Below are 15,679 nucleotides of genomic sequence, written 5' to 3' on the forward strand. Positions count from 1 at the left end.
TGGCACACATTGAACTGAGGTGCCAAGTAACACTACATATCTCTCCTTGATTGGAAAAGAATAATAGTGACTATACTAATGTTTGACTTATGTTATTTACTAATTCTAGGATGCAAAGCCGGAACACGAGCTGTAACCGCTGCGCCTGTCAAACCTGTCACTGCACACATCTGTACTATTCAATCAACAAAACCCGATGCTAAAAACAAAAGGGGGAGACGCGGGAGATCGGTCAGAGTGGTAGGAGAAGGTATAAGGAAAGGAACAGACCTTCTGAAAGGCGGGAAGGCTCTGGATAGCTTCAGGGATGAATAAGCTGAAGGCAGCTGTTCTCTTACCCTGAGGCAGAGGGCAAGGGGTAGGTACAAGGAAGTATAGGGGAATTTGGCATAAACAGACTTGTTTACTTACATTGTCCGGAAACCGACCTTTGATCATCAGGGCAGGAGACTGCTCCCTGAAAGGGGGAATAATAATGTTAATTACCCACAGATTGTGTTGGCTCCAGGCTTTCATTATTTTGTCTGTACTGAATAAAAGCAAGCAGCTCCAGCTGTTCGAGACTGCTCACTCTTCAGCCATTAGTGCTGGGCATTCCTGTAGCTGCTCTTACACTGCATGCCTGTGTCTGAGTACTCCTTTCATCCGTTGCTTGGCCAGGGTCTGTGGGATGGACCCGGCAGGTAAGGGTTATCAAAAAAAAAAAAAAAAATTCACAGGCAGATAGGAACACCATGACCATACTAAAAGGCTTTTTTCCCATTTTAGTCTTGCAAGTTTGTAAAGAAGGATATGAAGCCCCTAAGAAATCAGTGAAACACTTTTTCCCAAAACCTTTATTTCCTATGTCTTGTCTTCAGAAGTTTATCTAGAAACTCCCCAGCTAGTTTAGTATTGAGGAGGGTACCAGATGGACTATCTATGTGCTAAGAAAAGCATACCACTGCATGCAACTAAATATCTGCAATATCATTGCATATGTAGTACATGTCATGTGTTACTCCACTCTTAGAGGTTTCAATCACACCTAATTATATGTGATTGCCACTCTCCTGGGTAGGACACCACACACATACACAGCATTCCTGAAAATGGGAGCACAGCCTAAATACTTAATCACACACTTTTCAAACAACCTCTCAAATGTTTTCAGTCTGTAAGTGGCCATTGGCATTTATTTAAATGATTCCTGAAGAACCTACATCATTTTTTATTCACTCATTCCCCCTTGAGTGTTGTCCACTCATGGTTTGGAGTTTTCACATGGCAGTTTTCAGGACTAAGAACCTTCCTGCTAGGCTCTCCTGCTAACGGGAAAAATCTCATTGGATGCCTTATTCTATTTCTTTTCCCATTGTTTTATATAAAGCATTAATGAGTAGATTGCATTCCCCAGATTCAGTAGCTACCCAGACACTACACTCTATCTCACCAATCTGTGCCTATCATCCAAAGATCTGAGTTCTTCTACCTGAGTTCCTTACTACAACTCCTCACTACAGAATAAGCAAGGACATCACACAGGATCCTGGAAGCAAAGAAGAGAGAATAATCAGTGAGTGGTAAGATGGAGAGAGTAGAATTTCTTTTATCCTCATCAAATTTTGAAGTGAAAAAAAAAAATCCCATTTTACTTACCAGGAGTGATCTACAAAACAGAAATTGTGCTAGGCACCCAGACACTCCTAGAGATTTTTCAGTTTCTGGGTTTTCTTCGTCTTTTCTGGGAGCAAGGTTCTTTTTAGCATGTGTTCGCATTTTTCCAATCTGAGACACATGCTACTAGGTGACTGTGTTTCCCTGCAAAAGTAAAATTAGCACACACAAAAATATGGACACAATTTTGGTGACTGGATTTCAGAGACTGAGAACTGAGAATTTAAGGTGACTGTGGCTTACAAAATTACCTGTTCCCCTAGCTCCTAATCAAGAGCAACAATATACTTGTGGGTTTAAGAAGCCTCCAGAATTTCTCATCCACTCCACAAACCCAGTTTAGTGTTTCAGAGGCTAAATACTAGGCATGTGAGGTTAGAGGTCAGGGGCCTGCTACTATAGCCATTCTTCATCACAGGGTTTAGGCTCTATACCAGGTGCAGCTGGTGGAGATAATTGAGTACGTAATACTCCTCATCTCAGCTTAATCATCAGGGGGAGCTTCCACTTTGGGTGAGGCAAACCAGAACACTAGAATCCACTGCTATCACTCATCACCCTGGTTGTAAAGCAGGGGTGTCAGTGTACAAGAAGCAGGACACTGCCTTATTCTCAGCTTGGGGCAACTGCTCAGGGATTTGTCCATTGAGAGAGGCTAGCCCTAAGAGAAAAAGCATTAAAGCTTTCCTTCTCAAAAGAAAATGACTTCAGTTGTTAACAGAAGACAAGAAAGGTCTCACAAATAATGTAGACTGTGGTGCCAAGTAATTAGGATGGAACTGGAATCAGGAAACAGACAGCTAATAAGAGCCTTTCTGGTAGGAGAACAGCCTTTAGAGACCTGCCCCAAAAATTATCTGCAAAGTATTTGGATCAGACTCTAAAGCAATTTTTGCCCATGGTATTCTCAAAAGCTACAAAATAATCCACCTGCAAACACTGAAGCTTATTACCTGTGTGTGATACCGCAGAGGCAGGCAGCTTAACAGAAAGATCAGCAAAAGAACAAAGAACTCTACTAAAATCACGACAGTTTAGAGTGACTGTGTACATATCCAAAGTTATACCTTGCAAGGAACAACATTAGGTTTTCACAATAAAAAGAATATAGATTTTACTAAAACAGCACAGCCAAGTAAATCAACAAATAAAAAAATCAGAAAACAACAATCCCCAGAAGCAAGATCTGCATCCAAAACTTCTATAATATATTAATAAAATATCCAGTTCTCAACTGGACATTCTCAGACATACAGAGAAAATAAAAATATAACACACAGGACAAAAGTAGATTACAGAAAATGCTGGCAACAGAGCCTAATGTTATACTTAACAACAACCTTAAAGCATCCACTGTATTTTCAAAACACTAAACAAATGGTGCTTGGAAGAGTAAAGGCAGCTATGTTGACAATGCCTCATCAAAAGAGTCTATCAATAAAGAGGTAGAAATATTTAAAGAAAAGGAATTTATGGAGTATAAAAGTAAAATAATTGAAGTGAAAAATTCACTAGAAGGGCTCAGGAGAAAAAAGAATCAGTGAACTTTAAGATACCTTGAAAGTGATAATTCTATAAAAATAAAAGAATAAAATGACTGAAGAAAATGAACAGTGCCTCAGAGAAAGGCAGAACACCAGCATGCACACCAAAATATGCATATTAAGGTAGCAGAAGTGAAAGATAGAAAGGAGCAAAGAAGTATTTTTTTAAAATGGCTGTGAATATCTAAATTTGATGAAAAACATTTTTTATTATACCTAAGAAGTGCAAAACACTACAGGTAGCATAAACAAAAGAAATCCAAGCTGAGAGACATATCTACTTTTTGGTGATAAAAAAAAAGAGATTATTGAAATCTACTAGAAAAAATAAACTTAATGCATACAAGGGATCCTCTACAATATATTTCACTGACTTTTCATTAGAAACCATAGAGGCCAGAAGACACTGGAATAACATTTATAGTGCTAAAAGGAAAACAGTCAACCAAGAATCACGTACCTAAATTTAGACACTCTAAGATATGGCATTAAAATGTAAACCATAAAATAACAAATGGTGAATCATCCTTTATGAAAATACAAAAAAAAAAGTTTGCTCTGTACAACACATGGTTAAGGGAATGCAAAAGTAAACCACAGACTAAGAAAAAGTATTTGAAAATCACATATCTGGGCCGGGGATGGTGGCTCACGCCTGTAATCCCAGCACATTGGGAAGCCAAGGCAGGCAGATCATGAGGTCAGGAGATTGAGACCATCCTGGCCAACATGGTGAAACCCTGTCTCTACTAAAAATACAAAAAATTAGCTGGGCATGGTGGCACGCGCCTGTAATCCCAGCTAGTCGGGAGGCTGAGGCAGGAGACTCACTTGAACCAGGGAGTCAGAGGTTGCAGTGAGCCGAGATCGTGCCACTGCACTCCAGCCTGGTGACAGAGTGAGACTCCATCTCAAAAAAAAAAAAAAAGAAAAAAAGAAAAAAAGAAAAAAAATCACATATCTGACAAATAAATTGAATTCAGAATGCATAAAAACTCTCCCAACTCAATAAATATGGGGAAAATACCTTAACAGACAATTCAACAAAGCAGTTATATTAATGGCAAATAAGTATATGAAGAGATGCTTAACATTTCAGTCAACAAAGAGATGCAAGCTGAAACTATATTGACAAAACACACGTATTAGAATAGCCTATAAAAATAAAAACACTCAAAAACCATGCTCATACCAAGTGCAGATAAGTATTTGGGTAAGTGGATCACTGATACATTGTTCATGACAGTACAACATAGTAATTAATGCCATTCTTGAAGAGTTTTTTTCTATTTCTCTTAAATTTAACTTAGAGTTAACATACTTAACATAAATCCCACTTTGAGCTATTAACAAAAATAAAACTTGTGTTTGCACATATATCTGTATGCAAACATATACCCTAGCATTATTCATAATCACTAACAATTGGAAACAACCCAGATATCCTTCACTTATGACTAATATTCTATTCAGTAATAAAAATAAGCAGGCTATTGATTCTCTTCCTGACTCCTTCCTCTGTTTTTCTGTCTTTCTCTATGCCCTTCTCCCTCTATGTATGTCTGTCTGTCTCTGTTTGACTCCATCTCTCTCTCACCTCACTGCATTAGGAAGGGACACCAAAAGGAAAATATAACTACATCCCTTTTTTTAAAAAAAAGTGACAAAATCAAAGAGTATAAATTTCTCAGTGTGATACACAAACTGTAATAAATTGGTAATTTTCATTATATTCAAGCATGCTTTCAAAAGAATGAGCATTTTCCAGGTCCCTGAAAAAGCCCAATAAAAGACACTGGCCTTCAAGCAGATTAGGACCTGGGAAGCAGGAAGGAATTTCGGAAGAACCATGGAGAAGCTTTGAAGATAATGAGGGCAACTGAAAAGTGAGAATGGGTTAACAGACCTGGATGTAGGGGCAGGAAATAGGTTGTGCAAAATTAATCATACTCTTTATGAAGAGAAGAATCACATAACCACACTGAAAGACTGTTCCTATTTTAGTCAGGCAATTTTGGAAAAATGTGTACAAATCCCGGGGGGGGGGGGGGAAATAAAAACAAACAAAAAAAACAAGCAAAACAACAACAACAACAAACCTCAACAGGAGAATTTTTTCCCAGTTTCTTGTAGTCCTCAGACTTGCCTCAGAGAATTCACTTAATTGGTTTATCTAAAGTAGACCAGCAAGAGGGACAGAGAGGTATATGGGGTGGCATATATGTACTCTAGGGAAACCATCTCTCTGCATGCAACTAAATACCTCTAAATTCACCCACAGTGTCATCACATATGTTGTACATGATGTGTGTTACTCCACTTGTAGAGGTGTCAATCATATTTAATTATGCACGATTATCACTGTCTGGAGCAAGGTACCATACACAGCATTTCACTATCAGTATTGAAAATATTTGCTCTGTAAATAAAGACAAACTTGAGAGAATTCAAACAAGAAATTAGAGACTGGGAGAAAATATATACAAATCACATTTCTGCCAAAGGATTTGTAATCAGAATACACAATAAACAAAAAATTCCACAATAAGAAATCAAAAAATCCAATAAAATAAAAAAAAAATCTCAATAGACACTTAATCATAGAAGACTGTGGATGGCCAATAAGCACATGAAAAATTGATCAACATCATTAGTCAATTAAAAAAATGCAAGTAGCATTAGGAGATATACCTAATGTTAAATGATGAGTTAATGGGTGCAGCACACCAACATGGCACATGTATACATATGTAACAAACCTGCATGTTGTGCACATGTACCCTAAAACTTAAAGTATAATAAAAAAATACAAGTTTGAACAACAATATAATAAGTCAATAAGCCATAGAGAATGGTTATGAATATTTGTCAATACCAAGTTTTGGTGATGATTTAGGCAACTGTAACTATGATGCATTGTTCACAGAAACACAATATGTAAAGCCATTCTGGAAAATAGTCTTAGGTTTCTTAAAAAAATCAATTTAAACAAACTTTTCATAGACCTAGCAATCCCACTCTAGCTATTTATAAATGTGAAATGAAACTTGTCTTCTCACATACGTCTGTATGCAAACTTTACAGTAGCTTTATGCATAATCACCAACAACTGGAAACAACTCATTTCATTCACATTTGACCGTAATACTACTTAGCAATTACAACAGAATATTAGTTCCTAAAGAAACATGGATGAATTTTGAATGCATTTTAAGTGAAAGGAACCAGACCAAAGACCAACATAGCATGAGACTGCAATTATGCAGTCTGGAAAAAGACAGACTATAAAGGTGGAAAACAGAGCAGTGGTTACCAGATGTTAGGCTGGGCTGGGGATTTACTACCCAAAAGGCAGAATGAGGTAATTTTGGGGGCAATGTAACTTTTCTCTATCATGATCATAGTAATAGATACAGAACTAGAAGTATTTTTTTAAAACCCATAGAACACTCCACCACCATTGAAGAGTCTTATTTTTTTTAAATGCTTATTTCTCACAACCAGTGTCCCAAGAACAGAATTCTCTCTCTGACACGCTCTGGAATTCAGGGAGAGCATCAGGGCATGGGACATTTTATGTCCTAGATGTTTTAAAGATCAGAGAAATCAACAGCAACTAAATGAAAAAACACATTTTAAAAATTTCACCAAAAGCCATACATAAAACATTCAAAAAACTTTGTGTCCCCAATAACACATAGCAAAAAATAAATCAGAAGACAATAAATGAAAGAAAACAACACAAAATCTGATCACAATTAATGAACTGTGATCAGAAAATATTTGCAGTGTGGCCATGATAAGAAATAAAAGAGACATTTCTCCTGTCTTGGTAAGTAAATGTTCACAAAGGATTGAAGTATGGTGATACATATGCCTTATTGATGCAGACAAAATATCACAAAGAGCCATTTCCAACTCAACTCCCTGATCAGAATTGAAGGAAAAACACACCAGCTTATTTTCTTTTGTCCAACACAAAGAAGTAAGATTTGTGTCTTGCTCCTTAGACACTTTTCCAGTCCAGCTGACAGCACCCAAGCCTGTGGTACTTAGCATCCCCAACTCTCTCTGTAGAAAACCAAAAGATATCGAACTTTTTGTGAAGAAACAAATAAAATTATATCAAACAGCAAAATTATTTGGGTACTATGCATAAGCCCTAATAAACTGATGACTTGTAGAGGATTCAAAGATATTTTCAAAAGAACTACCATCTGTTGGGCCCACGAAGAAAGCAGATTCAACATCAGAAACTCAAAAAACTGAGCTTCATCAGAGCAGATAACTTAAAAGTGGGAGGCCATTTGGAGAGGGCTAAAGGAGAGGACTTTAAAATCATGAGGGGAACTGTTATGGGAGAATGGGTTAAAGGATTTGAGGGATAACATAGGCAAAAGCTTTTACAAAAAGAAAAACAAAAACAAAAACAAAAACAAAAAACTACCACAAAGGCAACGAGGCATACTGTCATCACACTGAAAGTCTTTTTCTCATTTCCATCAAGCAACTTGAGAAAAGGAACATGACTCACAGAAGAACCATGGGAGTTCCTAGGACTTGCCTCTGAAAGGCACTTAAGAGGCTTCCCTTCAGGGAGGCTAGCACTGGGGGTTTGAAGAGGTGTTATACGTGCATTTTAGAGAAAGCTTCCCTCTGTGTACAATAAAACACCCTCAATGCACCCACAGTGCCATTGTCTGTCGTACGTGTCATGCGTTACTCTACTCACAGAAGTGTCAATCAAATTTAATTATACATGATTGTCACTTTCCAGAGTAGGGTACCACAGACAACATGTTTAAGGATGGAAGCCCTCCCTAAGCACCCATTTGTGCACTTTTGAAACAACTTCTCAATGTTTTCAGGCTGTGAGTAGACGCTGACAGTTGTCCAAATAACCTATGCAATACCCACTCCACTTGTCTTTCTTCATTCATCCCTCTTGAGTGCTATCCCCTCATGTGTCATGGGTTTTACATGGCAGTTTTCAGAACTTTTTGTCTAGTTTCTCTTGCTCATGAAAGAAACATTCTTGCATGCTTTTCTTGCAATGAATCAGCAGTATGCAGTCCTCAGATCCAACAGTTAAGCAGGAAATGCTTAACTCCAGTCTTAAAAGATCTGAGGCCCTTTACCTAAGTTACTTACCTCTACTCTGGAACCACAAAGTAAGTGGTGAAAACACACAAGATCCTGAAAGCAAAAAGAAGGAAAATAATCTGTGACTGCTGTGGTGGAGATAATAGAAATTTATTTTCTTTCTTAGACTCTGGAGTAAAAAGAAGCCCATTTTACTTACTGGAAGTGATCTATAAGACAGATATGAGCTTGTGGTCTAGAGATGCCCTCATATAACTCGCAACTTAGAAATTTTCTTAGTCTCTTCCTGGAGCAAGGTTGTTTAGAGCATGTTTTTGCATATTTTTTTTCCAACACACATGCTATTTGGTGTCTGCATTTCCGTAGGACTACTGAACCTGGTACAACAAATTACAGAAGAACAAATGTTTCTAGAGTCCAGGGACTGAAAGAAGTTTTAACTCCAGCACATCTTGTAGGCTTCTTAAAAATTGAATTTTTATTGTTATACAAATTTCACATTCATCTAAACTCACACAAGTGTGCACTAAAAAGCAGCTGTATTATGTATATGCATGTTAATTACATATATATGTAATTGCATCTATATTATGTATATGCATATGTATTTCCATGTTAATTACACGTATATATGTAATTGGCATTAAGGGGTTAGAAGGAAATTCAAGTAAAAAGATTCACAGCCTTAAATTGGAGTTTGTTTTAGAACTTAGCAGCTACAGGCTGAAAGTATTTTTAAATATGGAAGTGGGAAAGTTTGAGAAACATCATCCCTAGTTTACAAGTTTTTATTGAAACAACAATGAATACTAAAGGAAATCATCTCAATGCCTGAACATCTTGAAATCTTCCTTCTTTAATATGAAGAATACGAAGCCTATATTTATAGCTGCAGGAAGCCCAGCATTTTTCCAAAAAGTACTAGTATTTCTAAGATGTCAACTCTTCTCAGCATTATTAAACCCCATATTCCTCATCTTAACTGAATGCCTTAAGTCCCACTGGCCACATTTTGCCTCTATTTTCTCTGTGAAGCTTACCAAAAAGGAAGAAACACCACCTTCCCCTCCATTTCTCAAGGGAGAGGAAATAGGTTATAGTAGAGGAAGCCCCAATCTCCTGTGGACACTGACAAGTTTTGTTATCAGAGAGCTTGACTGTAATCTGCCTGTCCAATTCACCCTTCTCTCTTCTCTTGCCACCATGTTGTCTTGTGCTGGGCCATTCTCCATTCCATCCAGTAAACATGCAGAAGCACATACATCAGTCATCATAGCCATGTGCTGGCTTTAGGCTGATAGAGGATAAGAATTTAGATTCATTCTTTCAGACATACCTGTGCACAGTCACAATCAGTTTAACAGGCAGCTGCAACATTTTAAGACAAGAAACTCATTTTCCAGTCTCTGATCCGTTTTCCTCGTGGTCAAGGATATTCAGTGCTGGCAAAAGAATACATTAAAATATCTTCAATTTCTTACTGGCACTTTTTGGAAACCTCCCAGGGAGAGAAAACCCCCTCCACCTAAAACATCATGACAACAGCCACTGTCTTCTTATTCTCTTCACCTCATATTCCACTGCCTTGGGATTATACTACACAGCTTGACAGAGTCTTGGTCTGTATGTTGTTCTTTCCTTTTCACCTCTAAAACCAAAGTGCCTCAACAGTCCCCTGAATTTGTGACATAAAATCCCTTGGAACAGGATGCAACTGTAGTGGGCTGCAGATGGGTATGGCCATCAAAAAAGACAGACAGGAAAAACTGAGATTCCCTTTCATTGCCAGGGAAGAAGGAATGTCTTAGAAGCATTGAGAGATTAGAGATTGGTTCGACTCCTTAACTTAATACAAAACTTTGCTCCATAGTGCTTTCCTAGAGTAGTCTTCTCTGACCACCTCATTTGAAATTGCACACCTCTTCCTCTCTGCCGTACTGCCCAAACCTCAATTCGTTTCATTGTTTCTCTATAGTACTTAAAGCTATAACACATAGTTAACATTCTATTCAGTTATTACTTCTTGTATATTTGTACCAATAGCATATCAGCTTTTTGAAGACAGAAAGTTTTGCCTCTCCCGTTACACTACTGTATTTGCAGCACTGATATACAGTATGATGTGCTTGATGATTTTCTGTTGAACAAATCAGTGGCCTCTGAAAGGCACTTAAGAGGCTTCCCTTCAGGGAGGCCAGCACTAGGGGTTTGAAGAGGTGTTATACCTGCACTTTAGAGAAAGCTTCCCTCTGTGTACAATAAAACACCCTCAGTGCACCCACAGTGCCATTGTCTGTCGTACGTGTCATGCGTTACTCTACTCACAGAAGTGTCAATCAAATTTAGTTATACATGATTGTCACTCTCCAGAGTAGGGTACCACAGACAACATGTTTAAGGATGGAAGCCCTCCCTAAGCACCCATTTGTGCACTTTTGAAACAACTTCTCAATGCTTTCAGGCTGTGAGTAGATGCTGACAGTTGTCCAAATAACCTATGCAATACCCATTCCACTTGTCTTTCTTCATTCATCCCTCTTGAGTGCTATCCCCTCATGTGTCATGGGTTTTACATGGCAGTTTTCAGAACTTTTTGTCTAGGTTCTCTTGCACATGAAAGAAATATTCTTGCATGCTTTTCCTGCAATGAGTCAGCAGTATGCAGTCCTCAGATCCAATAGTTAAGCAGAAAATGCTGAACTCCAGTCTTAAAAGATCTGAGGCCCTTTACCTAAGTTACTTACCTCTACTCTGGAACCACAAAGTAAGTGGTGAAAACACACAAGATCCTGAAAGCAAAAAGAGGGAAAATAATCTGTGATTGCTGTGGTGGAGATAATAGAAATTTATTTTCTTTCTTAGACTCTGGAGTAAAAAGAAGCCCATTTTACTTACTGGAAGTGATCTATAAGACAGATATGAGCTTTTGGTCTAGAGATGCCCTTATATAACTCGCAACGTAGAAATTTTCGTACTCTATTCCTGGAGCAGGGTTGTTTAGAGGATGTTTTTGCATTTTTTTTAACTAACACACATGCTATTTGGTGTCTGCATTTCCCTAGGACTACTGAACCTGGTACAACAAATTACAGAAGAACAAGTATTTCTAGAGTCCAGGGATTGAAAGAAGTTTTAACTCCATTTCTCAAGGGAGAGAAAATAGGTTATAGTAGAGGAAGCCCCAATCTCCTGTGGACACTGATAAGTTTTGTTATCAGAGAGCTTGACTGTAATCTGCCTGTCCAATTCACCCTTCTCTCTTCTCTTGCCACCATGTTGTCTTGTGCTGGGCCATTCTCTATTCCATCCAGTAAACATGCAGAAGCACATACATGAGTCATCATAGCCATGTGCTGGCTTTAGGCTGATAGAGGATAAGAATTTAGATCCATTCTTTCAGACATACCTGTGCACAGTCACAATCAGTTTAACAGGCAGCTGCAACTTTTTAAGACAAGAAACTCATGTTTCAGTTTCTGATCCGTTTTCCTCGTGGTCAAGGATATTCAGTGCTGGCAAAAGAATACATTAAAATATCTTCAATTTCTTACTGGCATTTTTTGGAAACCTCCCAGGGAGAGAAAACCCCCTCCACCTAAAACATCATGGCAACAGCCATTGTTTTCTTATTCTCTTCACCTCATATTCCACTGCCTTGGGATTATACTACACAGCTTGACAGAGTCTTGGTCTGTATGTTGTTCTTTCCTTTTCACCTCTAAAACCAAAATGCCTCAACAGTCCCCTGAATTTGTGACATAAAATCCCTTGGAACAGGATGCAACGGTAGTGGGCTGCAGATGGGTATGGCCATCAAAAAAGATAGACAGGAAAAACTGAGATTCCCTTTCATTGCCAGGGAAGAAGGAATGTCTTAGAAGCATTGAGAGATTAGAGATTGGTTCGACTCCTTAACTTAATACAAAACTTTGCTCCATAGTGCTTTCCTAGAGTAGTCTTCTCTGACCACCTCATTTGAAATTGCACACTTCTTCCTCTCTGCCGTACTGCCCAAACCTCAATTCGTTTCATTGTTTCTCTATAGTACTTAAAGCTATAACACATAGTTAACATTCTATTCAGTTATTACTTCTTGTATATTTGTACCAATAGCATATCAGCTTTTTGAAGACAGAAAGTTTTGCCTCTCCCGTTACACTACTGTATTTGCAGCACTGATATACAGTATGATGTGCTTGATGATTTTCTGTTGAACAAATCAGTGGCCTCTGAAAGGCACTTAAGAGGCTTCCCTTCAGGGAGGCCAGCACTAGGGGTTTGAAGAGGTGTTATACCTGCACTTTAGAGAAAGCTTCCCTCTGTGTACAATAAAACACCCTCAGTGCACCCACAGTGCCATTGTCTGTCGTACGTGTCATGCGTTACTCTACTCACAGAAGTGTCAATCAAATTTAGTTATACATGATTGTCACTCTCCAGAGTAGGGTACCACAGACAACATGTTTAAGGATGGAAGCCCTCCCTAAGCACCCATTTGTGCACTTTTGAAACAACTTCTCAATGCTTTCAGGCTGTGAGTAGATGCTGACAGTTGTCCAAATAACCTATGCAATACCCATTCCACTTGTCTTTCTTCATTCATCCCTCTTGAGTGCTATCCCCTCATGTGTCATGGGTTTTACATGGCAGTTTTCAGAACTTTTTGTCTAGGTTCTCTTGCTCATGAAAGAAATATTCTTGCATGCTTTTCCTGCAATGAATCAGCAGTATGCAGTCCTCAGATCCAACAGTTAAGCAGGAAATGCGTAACTCCAGTCTTAAAAGATCTGAGGCCCTTTACCTAAGTTACTTACCTCTACTCTGGAACCACAAAGTAAGTGGTGAAAACACACAAGATCCTGAAAGCAAAAAGAGGGAAAATAATCTGTGATTGCTGTGGTGGAGATAATAGAAATTTATTTTCTTTCTTAGACTCTGGAGTAAAAAGAAGCCCATTTTACTTACTGGAAGTGATCTATAAGACAGATATGAGCTTGTGGTCTAGAGATGCCCTCATATAACTCGCAAATTAGAAATTTTCTTAGTCTCTTCCTGGAGCAAGGTTGTTTAGAGCATGTTTTTGCATTTTTTTATCTAACACACATGCTATTTGGTGTCTGCATTTCCCTAGGACTACTGAACCTGGTACAACAAATTACAGAAGAACAAATATTTCTAGAGTCCAGCGATTGGAAGAAGTTTTAACTCCAGCACATCTTGTAGGCTTATTAAAAATTGAATTTTTATTATTATACAAATTTCATATTCATCTAAACTCACACAAGTGTGCACTAAAAAGGAGCTGTATTATGTATATGCATGTTAATTACATATATATGTAATTGCATCTATATTATGTATATGCATATGTATTTACATGTTAATTACATGTATATATGTAATTGGATTAAGGTGTTAGAAGCAAATTCAAGTAAAAAGATTCACAGCCTTAAATTGGAGTTTGTTTTAGAACTTAGCAGCTACAGGCTGAAAGTATTTTTAAATATGGAAGTGGGAAAGTTTGAGATACATCATCCCTAGGTTATAAGTTTTTATTGAAACAACAATGAATACTAAAGGAAATCATCTCAATGCCTGAACATCTTGAAATCTTCCTTCTTTAATATGAAGAATACGAAGCCTGTATTTATAGCTGCAGGAAGCCCAGCATTTTTCCAAAAAGTACTAGTATTTCTAAGAAGATGTCAACTCTTCTCAGCATTATTAACCCCCATATTCCTCATCTTAACTGAATACCTTAAGGCTCACTGGCCACTTTTTGCCTCTATTTTCTCCGTGAAGCTTACCAAAAAGGAAGAAACACCACCTTCCCCTCCATTTCTCAAGGGAGAGAAAATAGGTTATAGTAGAGGAAGCCCCAATCTCCTGTGGACACTGATAAGTTTTGTTATCAGAGAGCTTGACTGTAATCTGCCTGTCCAATTCATCCTTCTCTCTTCTCTTGCCACCATGTTGTCTTGTGCTGGGCCATTCTCTATTCCATCCAGTAAACAGGCAGAAGCACATATATCAGTCATCATAGCCATGTGCTGGCTTTAGGCTGATAGAGGATAAGAATTTAGATTCATTCTTTCAGACATACCTGTGCATAGTCACAATCAGTTTAACAGGCAGCTGCAACTTTTTAAGACAAGAAACTCATGTTTCAGTCTCTGATCTGTTTTCCTCGTGGTCAAGGATATTCAGTGCTGGCAAAAGAATACTTTAAAATATCTTCAATTTCTTACTGGCATTTTTTGGAAACCTCCCAGGGAGAGAAAACCCCCTCCACCTAAAACATCATGGCAACAGCCATTGTCTTCTTATTCTCTTCACCTCATATTCCACTGCCTTGGGATTATACTACACAGCTTGACAGAGTCTTGGTCTGTATGTTGTTCTTTCCTTTTCACCTCTAAAACCAAAGTGCCTCAACAGTCCCCTGAATTTGTGACATAAAATCCCTTGGAACAGGATGCAACTGTAGTGGGCTGCAGATGGGTATGGCCATCAAAAAAGACAGACAGGAAAAACTGAGATTCCCTTTCATTGCCAGGGAAGAAGGAATGTCTTAGAAGCATTGAGAGATTAGAGATTGGTTCGACTCCTTAACTTAATACAAAACTTTGCTCCATAGTGCTTTCCTAGAGTAGTCTTCTCTGACCACCTCATTTGAAATTGCACACCTCTTCCTCTCTGCCATACTGCCCAAACCTCAATTCGTTTCATTGTTTCTCTATGGTACTTAAAGCTATAACACATAGTTAACATTCTATTCAGTTATTACTTCTTGTATATTTGTACCAATAGCATATCAGCTTTTTGAAGACAGAAAGTTTTGCCTCTCCCGTTACACTACTGTATTTGCAGCACTGATATACAGTATGATGTGCTTGGTGATTTTCTGCTGAACAAATCAGTGGATATTTCATCTACTCTCAGCTGTTAGTTTCATGTATCATCTGGAGTTTTCAGACGACCTGTCTGAAATCATGTTGAAATCCCAACAGAGTCCACCAGGGAAGTCTGATCCTCCTGTGAAGCACATGGGATTCAACTTGCTGAGTATAGAAAGTGCTAACTTGAGAGAGTCTGAATATTGTCTAAATTGGAGTTTCACTTTGCCAAATTTAAGAAAGGCCATATCTCCAGTGCACGTCTGCCACTCTTTGGCCACACCTTCTTAGACTAAAGTGTTATAGACCACTAAAGGCATTATTTGGGACAAATTTTCCTTAAGGACTTCAATCACTACAAAAGTTGTACTTGTTGAGCATTACTATACTCAGAAAAGTACAGTTTGTAACTCAGTATATGTGAATGGTACTTTCCTAAGTTAGGACACTCCACACAGCATAACCAAGGTTGCTTCTCTG

The sequence above is a fragment of the Pan paniscus genome, chromosome X (genome assembly GCF_029289425.2).
Source record: "Pan paniscus chromosome X, NHGRI_mPanPan1-v2.0_pri, whole genome shotgun sequence".
NCBI lineage: Eukaryota > Metazoa > Chordata > Mammalia > Primates > Hominidae > Pan > Pan paniscus.